Here is an 18,650-nt window from a genome sequence, read left to right on the forward strand (position 1 = left end):
TAGCTTTTATTGTGAAAAAAATAGGGAAACTTATTTTACGGACAACCCTCGTACATCGACTGTGACATAGAATAAATGAGACTTAATGTTAGTAAGGTATGTCGTTAAGTGCCATTTATTTGAATTATTAAAGTATGTTTTGTAAAGCTTGAAAACGATTATATGTTTTTACTGTTTTTTTTTATAATCTCTTTATATAAAAAATAATTGTTGTGTAAATTTGTACCGTCAGGGGATTGCAATACAAAAGTTGTTGTTATTTTTTTAATGCGGTATATTTTTTAATAATTAAATGGTGCATATGGCACTGCACTGGTACACCAATCGCATTGTATCTTAATCATTTTTGTTACATAAAGGTAAGATGATCAGTCTTGCGCTTCGGGTACCAGTCCAGGGAAAGGAAATATTCTCGTGTAAAAACACCTTTAAAATTAATATTTCATGTCAACCACGTCGGGAATCAAACCCGAGACCTCTTGCATGGTAGGCAAACGATACAACATAATGAAAAGTAGATTTACCACCTCTAAGTCGGCAATTTGCTGATAGCCCAACATCTGTACAAATACGTTATGTATATGACAGTTCTACATATAATATTTTAAATGAATAAATTTTCTGGCATATTCGAACATAAAACTTAGACGGCTATTTTCTTTCGAAACCTTGTTGGATTTTAATTTCAACCATCCATTTTTAAACATGGTATTCATTTATACGGTTTGCATTCAACGTAAAGTCAATACTCCTGTACAAAAGTGTGTGTTTTCAATTATGAATCGTATTTCGAGATGTTTCCGTTTCCTATTTCATTTCAAAATGGCGGATCGCCTGTGGCGCCGGAAATGCCATTTTGCGTCAAAATTCTCTTCGAAATAATCCTGAAATTTGTTTTCCTCTGTACAAAAATTATCATCATTTTGTCTCTTTTTACAGATACAAAGAGTGCGATCTACTTTGATGTGAGTATTAGACAAGATTTTTTTTATAAAACATTCATACAAACCTTTTTCATCGTACACATTTCCCGCGTTTTGTTATTTTTTTTAATTAAGAATTATTTAGAATGTTAAAAGTTATCCACTTCAAAAATATTTTTAAAAGGCGAACAATTTGATCATATTCCTTTTTTGAAAAAAAAACAAACTAGTCATTTTACAATATTTTGAGTATATCAACCATTTTTGGAGAGGTACTGGATTAAACTGTATTATTTTTTATTCAGTTGCTTCATTTTAACAACAATTTTGCTCTTTATTTTTCATTCTTACCGAATAAATATTTTGTGTATCTAATATAGGAACATAGTTGAGAAATTTTGAAAGTTTAAGACTAATGGAAATTGTGCACTAATTAATTCATTAAATGAAATAGTTCATTGTAGCTTTTATTGTTTTTCTTTTTTACCTTTATTTTTTCTTTTCATAAAGCATTTTAATATTTTGTTGTTATTTTTCAGGATAGTATAAACTGTTATATTAACATTACTTACTCATTTATTATAGATCAATCATTTTTATTATTTCAATTATGTATTTTTACTATTTTCTATTAATTTGAATGAATATATTTGTTTGTATTTTGGATTATGTTTGTAACTACATATTTTGTTATTTTAAAAATTGTTTAATGATAAATATATTTCGGGGGTTAAGGGTCATAAGGGCGAAACTACAAAAACACAGTTTTAAGAAAAATGATAAAACAGTTTTCAAAAAATAATACTGTCTTTTAAGGGTAACAAATAAAGAAAATAAAAAATGCAGTTAATAGAGCATAAAATGTTTTAGAGACAAAAATATGAAACTACGCTTTCGTCTTTATGACCCTAACTTACATTAGTAAATTAACAAAATGATGTAAAAGGTGTTTTATTCTTCTGATATTAAACAAAACGCTTTATTTGTAGTTTCACACAAATGTATCTAGGTAACTACTTATCGGGTGAGTTTCATCTTTTTGTCACTAACAGGATATTTTGTTTGGATATCAGATTAGTACTTAACACAAAACAGCAATTTTTGTAGTTTCGCCCTTATGACCCTAAGCCCCCGATTTATTCCTAATATTGCAATTGCCTTTTGCATTTTTTATTTAATAATTTTGCATTATACATCTATATGTTTACATATATATACTCGTATTAATATATCATTCACCAGTTATTCCACATTCTATCAGAGTGATTCATTCCCATTCGAAGAAATTAATTACTTAAACCATGTTTGAATTATGAAAAAGATTCAGATTCCTTTTTCACCTGATCCAGTAAATTGAAGATCCTTGGACCTACCACAGAGAGAGAGAGAGTTGTTTTACTTTTTGGAACATGATAATTTACGCTAAAGCAATATTTGGTTATTATTTTGTTGCTGTGTTTTTTGTAACATATATTATTATTATTTATTCTAGGTAACTGTATTTTTTCCTTTTTCCTTATTTTGGTTCATAATCATACACGGACACAAACACTGGCGAAAACAAATCTATTTTGATATTAATTAGTTAAGTAAGTTCAATTAATTTAAATGTCGTATAATATTTAACTATTGATGTATATATACACACATTTATTTATTTATTATTTATTTATTTATTTATTTATTTACGGACAAAGTCCATTATAAACATTACAATTAAAAGAAATTTTTACAAAGGAATAAAAAAATATAAGGAACAGAAATAAGCAGCAAAGACAGATGATAGATTTTTTAGATTAAGTAAAAAGCATAGGCTAACTATACAGATTCTTTAGCTGATTTGTAAAGAAAGACATCCTTACACCATAATAATCAAGATCTTGATGATCGTTCACCCGCCTGATCATTCTGGGCAAAGGCGACTGTGCACCATAATTGGTCCTGTAGTGACCGAGGAAAAGCATTTCATTATTTCTTAGTCTACGGGTGGGAACGTTAAAAATAATCTTTTGCAAAATTTCAGGGGCATCAATGAGACAGTTCATAATTTTATACATGCAGATTATATCTGCAATGCATCTGCGTTTTTCAAGACTTGATATGCTTAAAAACCTCTCCATATCAGAATATGAATAGTCTCCTCTTTCCAATCCCATCTTCCATGCAATTTTTCTTATAAAACGATGTTGAACTGATTCAAGGCGCTTGATATGAACAGCATAATGAGGGGACCAGATTACAGATGCATATTCAAGAATAGGGCGAACTAAAGAGCAATAAAGTGTTTTAAGTGTAAGCATACTTTGGAAATCAGACGTAGTTCTATTAATAAAGCCTAAAATTTTTAAGGATCTGTTTACTATATTATCAAAGTGTTCCAGAAAAGTTAGTTTATTATCTAGGATCACTCCAAGATCTCTTATAGAGGTGACAATCGAAAGAACTTGGCCATTTCAATATTCTAAATGCTTACGATATTCAAAACTGTGTATTTCACAGTAACTGTAGCTTTTTTCAGTTAACGTCAAGTACTTAGATTAAAATACTTTATTCAAACACACGACAGTATATTTTTTCAACACGAGACGTTCCGTGTATCTACCTAAACATTTATTTACACGAGTAGCTGAATATCGTATGCCAATGAAAGATAAGAAAGTGAACGATGTATGCTGAAACAGCAATCCAAAGTTTTTCGTATACTTAAAACATTATTAATATGAAATTCTGTCGGTAACGTGATTGGTATAGTAAAACTGAAATTTTCCGGATTAATGATTGCCAGATTTGATTTCTTTTGAAATAATTCAGCGAATTGGAAACATAATAAAATCTTATATGTTTGCACAATTTAATTCAAATTAAAAACATCTATGTAGCGTGCGGTGAGGTGTTCGATTAGGGAAGCCAGTTACTTGGTGCTTGGTATATACATAAATACAATTGTATTGCTACTACTAACACATAAATCCGAATTGCTTGCTTTAAAATATACTAAAAAGCATTTTTAATATATTTGAAACAGAATTTCAGCATAAATGAGCAATATTTCATAGTTTAATATTATAATACCATGTTTTTAACCGATTTCAGTATTAAATTTGTTATAAAACCGTCCTAATACGTGGGAACTAAACAATAATATGTTAGAATTGGTTCCAGAGAAATTAAGGATCTCAATTTGCGCTTGCGCGTATTTGTGAAATTCATTACTGGAAGACCACCTGAAAAGAACTAAATTACTTAAGCAGTTACAAATTCTAGAATAAGACTAATCGCAGTGTCTTTTACACTAGTTCGCGCATAACCGCGCAGTTGGAAGGTTGTGTGGGGGGTTGTCGCAATTTTTTACAATTTATTAATAAATGAACATCGAACCCAACTAAGATCGCTTTGATTAAACCAACAAACAAAATAAAAATAAAATGCTGCTGTTTTTTAAAAAATGAATTAACTTCCAGTTAATTTTGTTAAGCAACAAAAATAGATACCGATTGTTTAAAGGTAATTTTTTTAGTGAAATAATAAATCCATCCAATTTATGGACTGTCCACGCATGTATCCCACTCTGTTCTTCAACGTTATTTGGTATAATCAAATAAGGTTTAAGGCAGATACCAGACCATTCTTAGTAACTGTCAAAATATATCGATAAAAATTATCGTATTCCGTATCTTTCCTTTGTAATCGATAGCTTGGTTGTATTTATCCGCTTAGCGCTGCCCCGAAAACCCTCAATTTTTCAGCGTTTCCAAACAGTGCTGCATTATTAAGTGTGTAATGTGGGTGGCTATTTTTCACCCCCGTAACATTACCCTGTTTACGCAACACCTATGATTTACTTCCCTTCCTGACCGCTGTCCTTTTCCTCTTGCTCCTTTTCTCTCATATCCCTCTGCCATCCATTACGTAAATCCGCTGCATAAAACTCTTTGCCAGGTTTGAAAGATTTTACCGGCCAACGTGCGCTTTGCTCTACAAGCATTTTTTTCGTTTTATAAAAAAATAACTCCATTACAAATAAATATCTTAGACTGGGTAATTAAATGACATGTTTGCTGTTCAGATGAAATATATTAAATCAAGAATTTTAATCTAAAAAGTTTATGCAATAACATAAAAAGAAAAAATACCATAAATTACTTTATTTTGGATTGTAGCACTAACATAAAACAAAGATATTTTACTAAATGTTATTAAATATTTGTATATAACCACTTACCGACTTTTTTATGTCTACCGGTTTCGAGACGTACGCGTCTCTTCGTCATGACACCAATTAAACCAGCATAAAGTAAAATGTTTAACCGGAAAGTTAATGCTTTAAATATTTAAGAGATTTTATTTATAAATACCATAAATTGTTCAAATATAGGCATGGTGAAGGCATTAATGTCTGTTAAAAAGTTTAAAAATTATTTGATTTTGCCATTTTAAAACGCCGTTTTAATAAATTAAATTCAAAACAACCAAACAAATCATCACACCGTTAACTCTTTAGGGTAGGCAGATGTAATTGAACGCCATGTCACTATATCTTTGCATACAGATCTCGATTTCTTACATTCATACATTTTATCATTCACACGCGCCAATCGTTCCGACTTTTCCGAAAAATTGCTTGTCGCCGAACGAGGAAAGCTGCCCAAAGAAGCTCTTTGTAATCTGGAAGACATAGCGTCTTTGTGTTGAATGAACGTAATCCAGAAGTACATAATATGCACTTTATTGTATTGAGAAAGGAAGGAAGTTAATTCTTCAGTGAATGAGATTCAATTGATTGGACATGATCTATTCGTTGGAATGATAACACAACTTTTTAAAAGCCTTGAAATTCTTTTTGGAATCCACCAGACCTACATATACGACAATTTTTACGATAGGGACACGGATAGTAGCGAGAATCTCCATTCGGTTATCATAAAGAGGGGAAAAGAGACATGACCACAGGATGTGTTCAGAAGATTGATTAGGACATCCGCAGCAGCACGAAGGAAAATCAACAATATTAAAAACAACTAATTTGTCAGTCATTTCATTACAATCGAAAGGATCAATATAATGAAAGATTAAATTGTATTCTCTAAAAAAGCGCACAACGGGAAAGTTCTGGGCATAGTTTGTACTAAAGGATGATATATGTAATAAACAGCCATATGTGGGATTAGTAAGGTAGCCTGGGCTGATATTCTAAACGGAGAGATCGCTCAGTTATTGTGTATTTAGTACGTAAATACGCGTTAAAAATCCGTTCTCTATGCGCGCTTTTGCGTTCAGAATACCACTCCAAGAGTGTTAAAGGCTAATTTTAAGACTAGAGTTGAGCTATACATCTCAAAGAACGCCCATATCCAGTATTAGACGACAATAATTAACTTTTAACAAATACACATTTAACAAATAAACATGGATTTCAACTAAACTATTAAAACTAACTAATTTTTCCTTATGTTTGTATTTTTTTTAAAACCGAATTTGATGTAATTTTAGGCAAAATAATTCATATCGACATAGAAAATATCACATTTTGTACACTAGAAATAAAAAAATAAAAAACGTTTTTTTCGGAATTCTTAACTGAACTTGTTATAATATTGTGTATGCACATAGTTTTATATTTGAAGTAATAACTCGGTGGTTATTCATTATAATGAAATAAACTCTTATAAATAAACAACTACAACAGCGTATAATAATATTGATGTCTTTTGTTGATATTTATTGATAAAATTAATTATCTAAGTTAATTAATTATCCATTAACAATGTATAATCTAAGTATGTATCTTAAAATATTTCGTCATTTATCTATAGGTATGTAAACTTCCCTGTCAAAAATGAAGTATTATGCTCACTTTATCTGTTAAAATGTGTATTTCCCACTCTGTTGTATTTTGCCATGTGTTCCTTTCCCACAATTTAAATAATTAAAGCTTAATCCCAATTTCGGTCCAAAAACTCCCAAAAACGAACTGTTTAGCAAACTAGTTGTAAATATTTATGTTTCTGTTCCCTGTCAAAATACTTATTTGATCTTATATCCATAATTTGTTAAGAATAGTTTAATAACTGTAAATGTTGTAAACAATTCACCAGTCTTGAAGATGCCTACTCAGGCGAAAGCGCTCGTTGGTCACAATATAAAAAGTAAAACTAAACCAAGAAGTTTCATTGATAAGTTTATTTATAATTTTATCATTTACAACAGTGTAAGTCACTCGCCAAGCACAAGAGTTAGTCTCTTTTTTTGGAGAGTTACAGTGATAACATTGACCAGATGTATAAAAGTAGATCTGGATAGAATTTTTTTAAAACATGTAGCTTTTATGAAATGTATTAATAAAAAAACCTATGAAGTTGTTTTATATTTCTGAACTCCTATCTCGAGAAATATTTCTACCGAACAATTATGAATGCTTTTTTTCTTCTTTAATAAGTAGTTGTCGTGTTTTTAGTTGTGTTTACTTGTTCGAGTTCCCTAATATTTCCTTCTTTTATCTTCTCCCATCTGGTCCTATTTATCCCGAAGTGGATTCGACCTGAAACTGTCTGGGGTCCGTCCAATTTCCCGTAGAAATAGTGTCTTCCTGTATGGGCCTATAACGGTGGCCCGCTAAACCATCCGACCCTGTTCCTGAAGGAAATAGGGTCGATGATTTGTTTCTCTTTGTTTCCACTACAACCCCAAAACTGGTCTTCACGCTTAACCCTTTTAGTACCCATAAAATTTATGAAAAAAGTCAAAGACGAGTGTTACTTAAATGCACAAATTCAAGTCATTGAACTTAGGACCTCGAAAATGATAGACAAATGCGCCAACCACCAAACACCGAGGCGACCTTACCTCCACTAGGTTCCCTTATTCGGGATGTTTATCTAAGCGCAGCCATCGAATCGGAAACACTCGTCCTGTGTTCTGGTTTAAAACTGTATTCTTCATCCGCCTGAACACTGAAATCAGGTAACGAAAATGACCAAGGTACGCCGCTAAAACACACTATTCTTTTTACACTTTTTATTTTATGCTTTTATTATTATTTACTGGCGTCAAAAAGGTGAACAAGTTTAAGTACCTCGGCAGCATTCTAAAAAAGACCCTTGACCCAAAAGTTGAAATTCAATGCAGAATTGAGGTAGCAAGAGCTGCTTTTGATACAATGAAACTGCAATGCTAATATGTACTTAGAAATAAGGTTAAGAGTTATGTAAGTATATTTTGTTGGATGGCTGTGAGACTTTGACTCTGAAGGTGAATACCATAAACAGTCTGGAATCTTTTGAGATGTGGTTACATCGCCAAATGCTTTCTATGTCTTGGACAGACCTGATAACGCACTCAGAAGTCTCGATTCCGACCTACTAGAATATCATTAGAGCTCGTAAAATTTCATATAATGCGTGAAGAAAGAAATACCTTGCTACATTATTTGATTTTGTAGCGCGGGATTGAGGGTCGCTGAGGGGCTGGAGGAAGACATATGTCCTGGCTGCTTAATATTCGAGATTGGACTTGTTTTATTTCTCTGGAGCAGACTTACTTTTTCCAGCAGCACAGGACAGAGAGACCTCGCCAGGGTGATTGCCAACCTTCGGTATACCTGACAGGACACATGAAGGAGATGCGGAAATGGAATAATAAATAATAATAAAATTAAAGAGCATTCTGGTTATCCAATCGACCAGTTTTGCGATACATTTAAATTCCGGGCTCGAAGAGGTTAAAATGCCCTTTAGTACCACAAAAACCCTTCTCGAGGGAACATTGCAGTGTTTGGTTAAATGAATCTGGAATAGATGGAGCCTGTTTTATCAATTAGATGGGCTCTTTGTTCGCCAAAATGTGTGTCTATTTTTTGTCTCTCAACGTTTTCATTTAACTTGAGATGTTTTTTTCAGGTACTACTGAATGAGTAGAAAATGAAGGTATATATCACTTCACACTCTGTGTGCATAGGGCTCTACATTGGAACATCAGACTAACCGGGATCTGGTCCCGCGTTGCGGGCTCGCGGATCAGAGGTCTATGGTTCGAACTCCGCTTTCTATAACTTTTTTCTTATTTTTTAATACTAAGTTATTAACAACCCGTAAGAAATACTTACATCAATTTAATTATCTTGGTAAATCATAAGAAAACAAATACGTAAAAAAAAATCGCTACGATCATTTATTGACTTTTTTGAGAAAACACGGTCCAACATTTCTTCATACAAACTTATTTCCTTTTTTCCCCTGGATTATGGCACTTGAGCCGTGATCATTTTTACGTACTGTACCTAGATATTTACCATTGGAGTGTCTCTATCGATTCGTTTTTTAGATCAATGGTTTTTTAGGGGAGCTAAGACCATCCAAAAACCCAAAAAAGCGCCCAGTTTTACTATTAATATTTAAATGTCTTAATTTATTTTTTTTGCACCACAACAGGCCAGGAGGCCCAATTAAAGTGGTGAATAACATCACAAAACACCCAGGCGTGTTCTCACCGGGAATCGTATCCGGAACCTTCCGTTTGTGAGTCAAGCGTCTTAACCACTACATCACGGAGGCCGCCAATTTTTAATATTTGATATTTGAATACGCTTTATTTTAACAATGTTTGATTTTGTCCAAATGCTTGCAGACTGGCTGGATTTCCTCCCTAGGGAGTTATTTATATTTGAATTTATTTCAACAGAGAGGTAAAACAAAGTGGCCACTCAAATCAGCTAATGATATGGCATGAAGTCTGTAAATGCCTAGACTTCCATATTCCCTTCTCAAAAATGTTTTCCTCTCCGTTAAAATTAATTTAAACGCTCTATTTTGATAATGCGTCGTTTTTTTCGGTTCACCTCTTTATTAATAAAGTCAGTGTATCGAGCGTTTACTCTCTGACATGAATAGTGCTCCCATTTATACCCTGCTGCAGAACAGCACGAAGCTCACCGGATGTGGGCGGACAACTTCCTATCGGGGAACTATTTCCTGCCCCGACCGGAACAATGGACGAGAAGGCTTTATATGTCATCGGTGTGTTTGTGCGCAGCCTACGTCAAAACCTTACCGCACGGTGTTGTGCAAAAATCAGACAACCCACAAGAAACTTGGAATCTACCTATTTGTAATCCTACCAAGGTTGAGCAGTGATTTTCAAGTCACTTAGAAAGAGGTAGGTAAGGTTTAAAGTTTTGCAAATCTTTCTCAATTTGCTTTGAATGAGATAGCTAAAGCTTAAAAAAAATCTAATCCTGATAACGTTACATAATAATTCTAAAATCTCTTGAAATTAGATAGAAAAACATAAGCCATCGCTTATTCTTCTCAAATATCTTGAAATTCGATAGCTTGGGTCCATTAGACTGGTCACATGACCTTCCATGTAACAAAGAAGATCCACAAATTCTAAAATTAGAATGCTAACGAAGGGCCCTATGCACCATTATTTGCGGATAAGGGTATAATGATGATGATAATATCTTCAATCATTTGGAATGAGAATGCTGTTTAGACTATTGAAAGTTTGAAAACCCTTCAGAAGTTTCGACTGAGAAAATCATGATTTTTTTAAATAAAAACTTTATAATGTCTACTAACTTATCTACTCATGAATGTCAGAGACGCCCCCTTCTTTATTTATATTCATACCACGTATGAAATGTTTTTTCCTAAATATTTTAGTTTTTCCTTCCTCTTCTCTTCCCTCTTTACCCACTCCTCTTAATAGTATAGTGTAGATATTTAGTCTATTTCTACTTTTTTTAAAATATATAAACTGTAATAATAAAAATACTTCATAGTTTTATTCCACTTATATATATATATAATTTTTTTTTATAAATTTTTTACCAGGGCCGCTGGATGGAACTACCAACCAGCGGCCCCTGTGATAGTTTTAATTAAATTTTAATACATGTAATTCAAATACACATTCATTATAAAACTTTTTAAAATTATATATTTTACACCAGTTTTTATTATACACATTCAAACAAAACTTATATTCTTATAATTATTATTACCTTATACTTAAATGATTTTAATTTAAATTCTTTTATTTACATAATTAAATAAAATCATGATTTACAACCCCTGCTTGCACTTGTATATAACATAGAAATTTGTTTAGTCTCCCACCAGACTGACGATGTCGGTCACGACGAAACCCGGTCACTCGTAAAAAAATTATCAAAAAAATATATATATAAATAAAAGATGAATAAAACTATATAGTATTTTTATTATTATAATTAAAATGCATTTCCACCAAGAAATGTCAGTAGAAAAAATTCAATATATGTTTATCAATATTTCGTTCTATAATGAAATTATTAATAAACCAACAGTATGTTCGTATACCACTGATTTTCTCAAATTGAACGGTTTTGATAGGTAGGAAGAATTTGCCTTAAGGCAATATGCCCGCCCTAATGCGTATGTGTGTAAACTGCATATGTATATAAATTGTTAAAATAAATAAATGTCTGAATCGGGTTGTGGTCCCGTGGCTAGCGTCGTAGATTCATAGTAGAGTAGGGTTCGAACCCCATTTTCTTATACCGAGTTATTTACAACTCGTTGAAAAAGGACCCCACAATAGAGGCATCAACGTACATTTTAAGAACGCATATATTTTCATTTTTGCTAGAAAAATAAAACGCGTACGCTACTCTTAATTAGTCAGATTCTAGGAAGAGTGGTTTTAGACTGCAATGTGTGAATACTGTCGTAAGAGTTATCACCTCACCTTCATACAAGAGATGATCGATATACGCAGAATTTTATGTTCAAATGTCGTGTTTTTTGCCGCAAATTTTGGTAAGAGAACGGGGATAAATATTCGATATAATCAATTTACCGCGTTCGATTTATTTTGCAATTAAAACCACCTCAAATGCATATTGTCAAATCTTAATAGGAAAATTTCACGTACTACGAATACCGATAAAAATATATGTAATGGATTTAGAGTACTCAATTGTATTTTCAAAATCAATACGGATATTGTGGAGAAATGTTTTCATATATAACTTTAAAAAAGAAAATAGAAAAAAACATGTCACCAGAAAAACGAAACATTGGCATTGATAGTTGTGATGTCAAGACTCGTGACGATGTTCTATAAATAAAATCCTGGTTTGGAACAAAGTTGAAAATAAACATGAATCGTGATGAATTAGGGGCATGTCTAATGCAATGACTGTTTCTGCTGGAATTTAAAATTACAAGTTTAAAAATAATTTTTATGCTACTAAAAAGTAGCGAAATAAGAATAAAGACAGCAAGAGCTGCTTTTAACAAAATGAAATCCCTCTTCTGCAATGATAATCTGAACTTACTGAAAACTGAAAAATTAGGCAAAGATTGGTAAAGTGTTTCGTTTGGTCTTTATTGTTGTATGGCTGTAAAACTTAGACTCCGAAGGTGAATACTATAAACAGGCTGTAGGCTTTTGAGATCTGGTTGCATCTCAAAATGCTTAAGATATCTTGGACATACCTGATAGCGACCTCAGAAGTCTTAAGTCGAGCTAAAACTTACAGAGAACTCTTATACACCATAAAAGTTCGTAAAATTTCGTATCTGCATTATAATGCGTGGAGAAAAGTATCTCTTGCTTCGTTTAATTTTGAAGGGCAAGATTGAGGGTGACTGAGTGGCTGGAAAAAGAGAGTTGTCCTTGCTGCGTAATATACGAGACTGGACTTGCTTCAGGACTGTGGAGCAGATTTTCCAGACAGCACAGGACAGAGAGACTTTCGCCAGAGTGATTGCCAGCGTTGGGAATACCTGGCAGGGCACTAAGAGAAGAAGAAGAAACATAAAAAATTTACTATTTTTTCTAGACAGCATTTCAAATAACCTCATTACTTTAAAATGAATTTTAAAAAAGTGATATTTCCCTATTACCTTCAGAGTTTGTGGGTTGATTGTTTTTTCCGTAACACTATATATCTAAAACACCCCTCCCCCCACACCCCATGGTGCCCTCCCGAGAGACGTTCAGCAAAGTGGCTTTTGACTAAAATGATAAACTTATCATTTTTATGGAGTATTTTCTTTTTCAGCTACAAAAATTAATGACCCCACTTTCCTTTATTTAAAATGTTTTTTTTGCACCATAAACGAGAAAATTTCTGATCATAAAAGGTTGTAAAACACACCGTAGAAAACTTATTCTCAAATTATGGTACTATACATGTTTTTCAAATATTGCCAATTTTTAACTTCACTTTATTTTACTAGGTAATTCAGCAAAGATGTATACATAAAAAAAACATAAAAAACAATTTGTAGATATTCTTTGATAAGATTCAAAATCAATTTGAATGTTTGACACAACATAAGTCTTCAACATAATTTTGAAAATGATATTATTGATTTATTTATGCTTTATTTACTTAGTTCACAACATCTTAAGAATTTATATAAACTTTTGATAACAGTTTTTTAAATTTCAGAAAAATTTTTTTTTTTTTTTTTACTATAGTTCTCAAGGATATATATTTTTTAATTATTTTGTAATATTTTGATGCTTTCTATTTCTTCAGGTAACTAAGTGTACAACTTCAATCCCTTGTTCAATAATTTTTGAGACTGTGTTTTTCTCCTCATTGATAAACTCATCTTTTTTTATTCCTAGATTCATATATATATATATATATATTTGTGAAAATAGCTTCAAGGGCGCTGTAAAATAAATAAATATCCCACCACGTCTTGCAGCTACAGAGCGCATGGACGGTTGGGATTCTAGTTCCTCGTTTCCAAATTAGATCAATCAAAAATTATAACAGATAGGAGCTAGATTTGAGGACGTCTTGCAGCTACAGAGCGCATAGACAGTTTGAAAATTTAGCCACTATTTACACATTTTAAAAATTGACAAATAAATTTAGTGTATTAATGATATTAAAAAAAATAAAAATACGAATAATAAAAAGGAGTAAGATTACGACACGTCTTGCAGCTACTAAGCGCATAGACGATTGAAATTCTAGACCCCATTTACAAAATTAAGGTATTTTAAAGTTGATATATGAAAGCTATATAACCAATCATCGTGCAGTTACAAAGCGCATGGACGAGTGGAATTCAAGTAAAGTTAAAATGATATCAATAAATTTACAAAAAATAGAGCATAGTAGTAAATTTATGTCAAACAATGTTGGTTAAATTTAATTTAATTTATTATCCCTTAATTATTCCATGTATAAAATTTGCTACATTTATTTTTATTAGTTGCTTTACTGTGAGCAAGCTTTACAAACAAAAAAAAGTAAAATCCATAAAGTTTTTAGGTTAACGTAAACCGCCTCCCTTAACCCTCAGTTCCTATATTCGAGTCAACTAATTTGCTAACTGTCAGACAGCTTTATATGAGGGCAGTTCTAACTAACGTCGGGTTTTAAATCAAAAATAGTACCCAACAAAATGCTAGAGGTCAACTACAGTATCTCTAAAAACTAACATTTTGGGAGAAACAAACAATGCTTTTGCATATTTGAAACATTTCGTATTTTCCAATGAAAGGTTTTGAAGTAAATTTATTTTCTACAATAAATCGATACGCACTACAAAATACATTTTTGTTGTTGTGAATACTGTATGTTTTCTTACTCTCCTCAACCTATAATTTAGTGTGGAGTTTCAATTTTAATAAAAGTTACCCGTGCCATAAAAGAAATGAGAAGTTAAATTCTATCGAAATGCGATCCCTCAAGCGAATATGTGGTAAAATTATGTATGGTGGGTGTACGAATATCAAGATCCGTAAACTATGTAAGGCTGAGACATGCATTATCGAAATAATCAAGAAAGGGGTGCTGCGTTGGTTTGGACATGTAGAACGAATGGACAGCGAAACAATTGCTCAAATTACGATGCGAATTTCGATAGATGCAGAAAACGAGGAATACCGAGAAAGATTTGGTACGATCAATTCCATCAAATACTTGAAGATGGACATGTCAAGAGTAGAATCGGCGATAGAAATCGGCGTGCGTGCATGAGAAGATGTATAGAAGAAGCGAGGTCTGTGATATGGCGTTCTTCCCTCTCTGCCTACCCTTACGGAGAAACGGCGTTAAGGGTTGTTTGTTTGTTTAGGAGTTAATGCTATCTACCATGTTATAGAGGATGAAAATTTTAATTTCGACGTAGTTGTTAAGTAAATAACCGCATTTATCGATACTATTCCTAGCCGATTACCTTACTTTCCCATCCTTCCCTTGACTTATCCTTATGGTACCTACCTAACATCAAGATGGAAAAAATTAAAAACTCGAAGATTTGGATTGAGAATAAAATCAAAACAACCTTTTTAGACTTAACATAAAATTGCATAAAACGTGGTTGGATTCGTCGCGCGTCGTTGAAAACATTGTTACATTTTATAGTTCATTTTGTCATCCAGTGCCAGAAATTGAACAACATTCACATCATATTAAAGGTAGATATCCATTCCATGTTCCTATTCTTTTTTTAAATATTTCCCTATCACAAAACTGAATGAAATTCGTTTTTCATTTACAGTCCGCCTTTTCGTCAACATAGTAATAACTCAATTTTATCATATTTGTAGTTACCGTAGTTTACCTCTCGCATACAGATGGAAAAACACGATGTGCAACGAGCGTTAACTTGAGGGTACCTCAATGTATTTAGAACTGTCTTTTGTCGAAGGCATTTTATAATATTTATCTCCAGGTTTTTCAGCATGTTGAACCCTGACATAAAAACGTTTGCCAGTTGCAGTTTGCAATGCATATAAGAGCACGATGAGCAGGTGGATAAAATGCGGACCTTTAATAACCTTTTAATGTTTTTTTTTTCACATGATATTTTGTCTGTTTTTTTTATTTTATTTTATTCAAAAAACATACAGTCATACATAATAAGTATTAAAAACAAAAAAAATGACATAAAAAGACCAATTAAGTTTTCATAAATTATGCAAAAGATATGAACATTAAATGTGACAAAAAATAAACAAATTAGAATTTCAAGTGAGAAAAGAATAATTGTTAACATTTGCGTTTTCCGTGGAGGTAATAAATTAAAATAAATAAAAATACCGAATGTACACTACGAGCCATCCACGCACACATGAACGCACATATAAAACATACACAAACATAAACATTACATGCGGCACACATACATAGCATAAACCACTCAAGATGCACATTCAGCAACTATCCCAAATAATCGAACCCATGAAGAAATTTTCTGTGCAAATGCAACGTGCAGTTAAAAATGTCTCCATCAATACGGTGTCCATTATAATTTCTACAGGGTAATCTAATTAATGAATTTGAGATATAATTGTTTTTACAAGTTGGTACATAAAAAAGGGAATTTAATCTCTTTATTTTAAATAAATGTTGTGTAATTCGTATTGTGTTTAGTATCGATTTTAATTGTTTCGTCATCCACTGAAAACACGCATGTAACGAATATGAACCTGCCCCAACACAGGCAATTCCTAGCAAGTCGCCGTCTGAAATAAAATACCTCTGTTCGTTCAAAAAACATTGAAATAAATAAATAAAAGTAAATAATTTATTTTTTCTCGCTGCTTTTATTCTGCTCGTACAGTTTTCTGTACGAAACAATCCTCACATTGCAGTACTAGAGGGAGCGTGGATATAAAGGTGTAGATGATAGAAATTCGGAGGAGTTTATGGTGTAGAATGATAGTAGTTGCAACGATAAAATGAGTTTGCATCTTTCCAAGATCTAAGTAATGCTCATATTCTTTCCATGAAAACAAAAAAGTAACTGACATTTCTTTGAATACTAAAACAATCGAAATACTAAACTCCATCGCTGTTTTAATTTATGTCAATCTTGATAACTCCCTAGGGATTGAAATCCAGCACCTGTCTATAAACATTCGGACATGTTATATAACTATATATAAACATTTTCTGCATTCCATTTTTTGACATGTAAATTTTTTTTTTTATTCATAAATTTCCTAAAACGTACATGTTTTAAAAAAATTATATACAGATCTACTTTTATACATCAAGTAAATGTATTCACTGTAACACTCCAAAAAAAGAGACGAACTCTTGTGCTTGGAGAGTAACTTACTCTGCTGTAGTTGTTTATTTATAAGAGTTTATATAATTTTGAATATACGAGTATATGAGAAGAAAAAAAAAACATGAAATATATAAAGAAAAAAATATAAAATAATCGTACATTCATACTTATTAACATTTAATGCAGTTTTTACACGTGTTCAAAAAATTTCTTTAGATTTACTTTAAATTTAATTATTGATATATTAAAATTAAAAAATTATTTTAGTTCACTGGGGAGATTATTGTTATTTTTTACACCTTTGAAAACAAAGATATTTTGACCATGACTTGTGTGGAATTTAGGAATTTTAATATTTTTAATATCTTAATATTTTTCTATTATTATTTTGTAAATTGTTTATGGACATAAAAAAATTACAATAGTGTTCTATGATAAAATTGTGTGTTTTGTGCATTAAATAAATAAATAAAATACACAAATAACTTTTTTTCTTCGTAAATGTAACGAGGCCGACAAATCCACACTCTTTTTGAAACGTTTTGAAGTATTTTACTTAATTAAATAGCCGCGGAATGTTTTTTTAAATATATACAAAAGAATATAACATGTGTCAGTCCTTTCTTAATTTACCTGACACGTCTGAAAGCGCCATTCGCACATTTATTTATGTGTTCGTTAAATTATTAGAAAAGACTTTTTTTTATGTTGTGCGCAAAACATTGTTAAATAGTTTGAATTATAATGAAACCTTCAATTAAACATTTTATTATATAGATTAAATAATATATTTATAAAGTTATTTGTAATTATGTAATAACTTATATTTACATATAAGTTATGAATTCAAAAATTACTTGGTACACTTCCACTTATTTATTTTGACCAATTAGCGCTTTCACCCTCTAATGGGCATCTTCAGACCAGTCTGTCAATCAATATCAAATATTTGTTTATAACCATTTCCTTACTTTTCTATGTTTACCGGTTTCCAAATGAACCCGTCTCTTCGTCAGGATATCATACACCTTTACCATAGTTGTTGCACAAAAATATAAAACCAATACGACATGCATTTTTATAAGCACATGCACTTATTAGGACAAACGTGCACTGATTCGGTTATGAAAATATTTTATGTTATGGGAGAAAAGATTTTTCAAAAAACGGAGGGGATGAAGGGCGGGGCGTGAGTTTAATAGATTTCGAGCGACCATTACAATGGAATATCATATTATGGGCTATATTGAAAGGTTGTCTGATTATTGATCAAAGTAACATTATTTTTTAAACCTTTCCTTATGTGAAATATTTCCATATTATTAATGTTTATCCTTTATTTTTTACATGTAAGATTTTAAGTCCGGCATCTTTATTTAAGTCACGATTAAAATTAATTAGGTAATTTGTGAATTTGGAGAAATTGTTATTGTGAAGACACCTCAACTCATGTGTTGTTTAAAACGAATATCAAAACTCCTTTATGTTCTTTCAACGTAAACTGAATGAGAAGGATTGCATTTTAATACCTGACGAAGTAATGAATACTTCTAGAAACCGTTAGACATAGACAACTCGGTAAAAAGTTATAATCAAATATTAAATAGCCTTACGTTAAAAGTTTGACTGTGTTTTGATGCTGTGAATAAAAAATATGTTCAACAATGTTTTAAGTATGTCCAAATGCTTGCAGTTT

The 18,650-nt window shown here is 31.6% G+C and overlaps 1 protein-coding gene across 1 annotated transcript in view; it reads left to right on the forward strand.

Moving 5' to 3' along the window:
- Nucleotides 1–18,650, forward strand: part of LOC148284657 (uncharacterized protein CG43867) — a 650,259-nt gene that overhangs the window by 72,884 nt on the left and 558,725 nt on the right. The window contains exon 2 of the mRNA XM_088236990.1: nucleotides 940–965. The gene's annotated coding sequence lies outside the window, so the exon portion shown is untranslated. The remainder of the gene's footprint in view (nucleotides 1–939; nucleotides 966–18,650) is intronic.

Source organism: Micrasema longulum, unplaced genomic scaffold (genome assembly GCF_059751315.1).
Source record: "Micrasema longulum isolate JH-2025_06_02 unplaced genomic scaffold, ASM5975131v1 h1tg000098l, whole genome shotgun sequence".
Taxonomy (NCBI): domain Eukaryota; kingdom Metazoa; phylum Arthropoda; class Insecta; order Trichoptera; family Brachycentridae; genus Micrasema; species Micrasema longulum.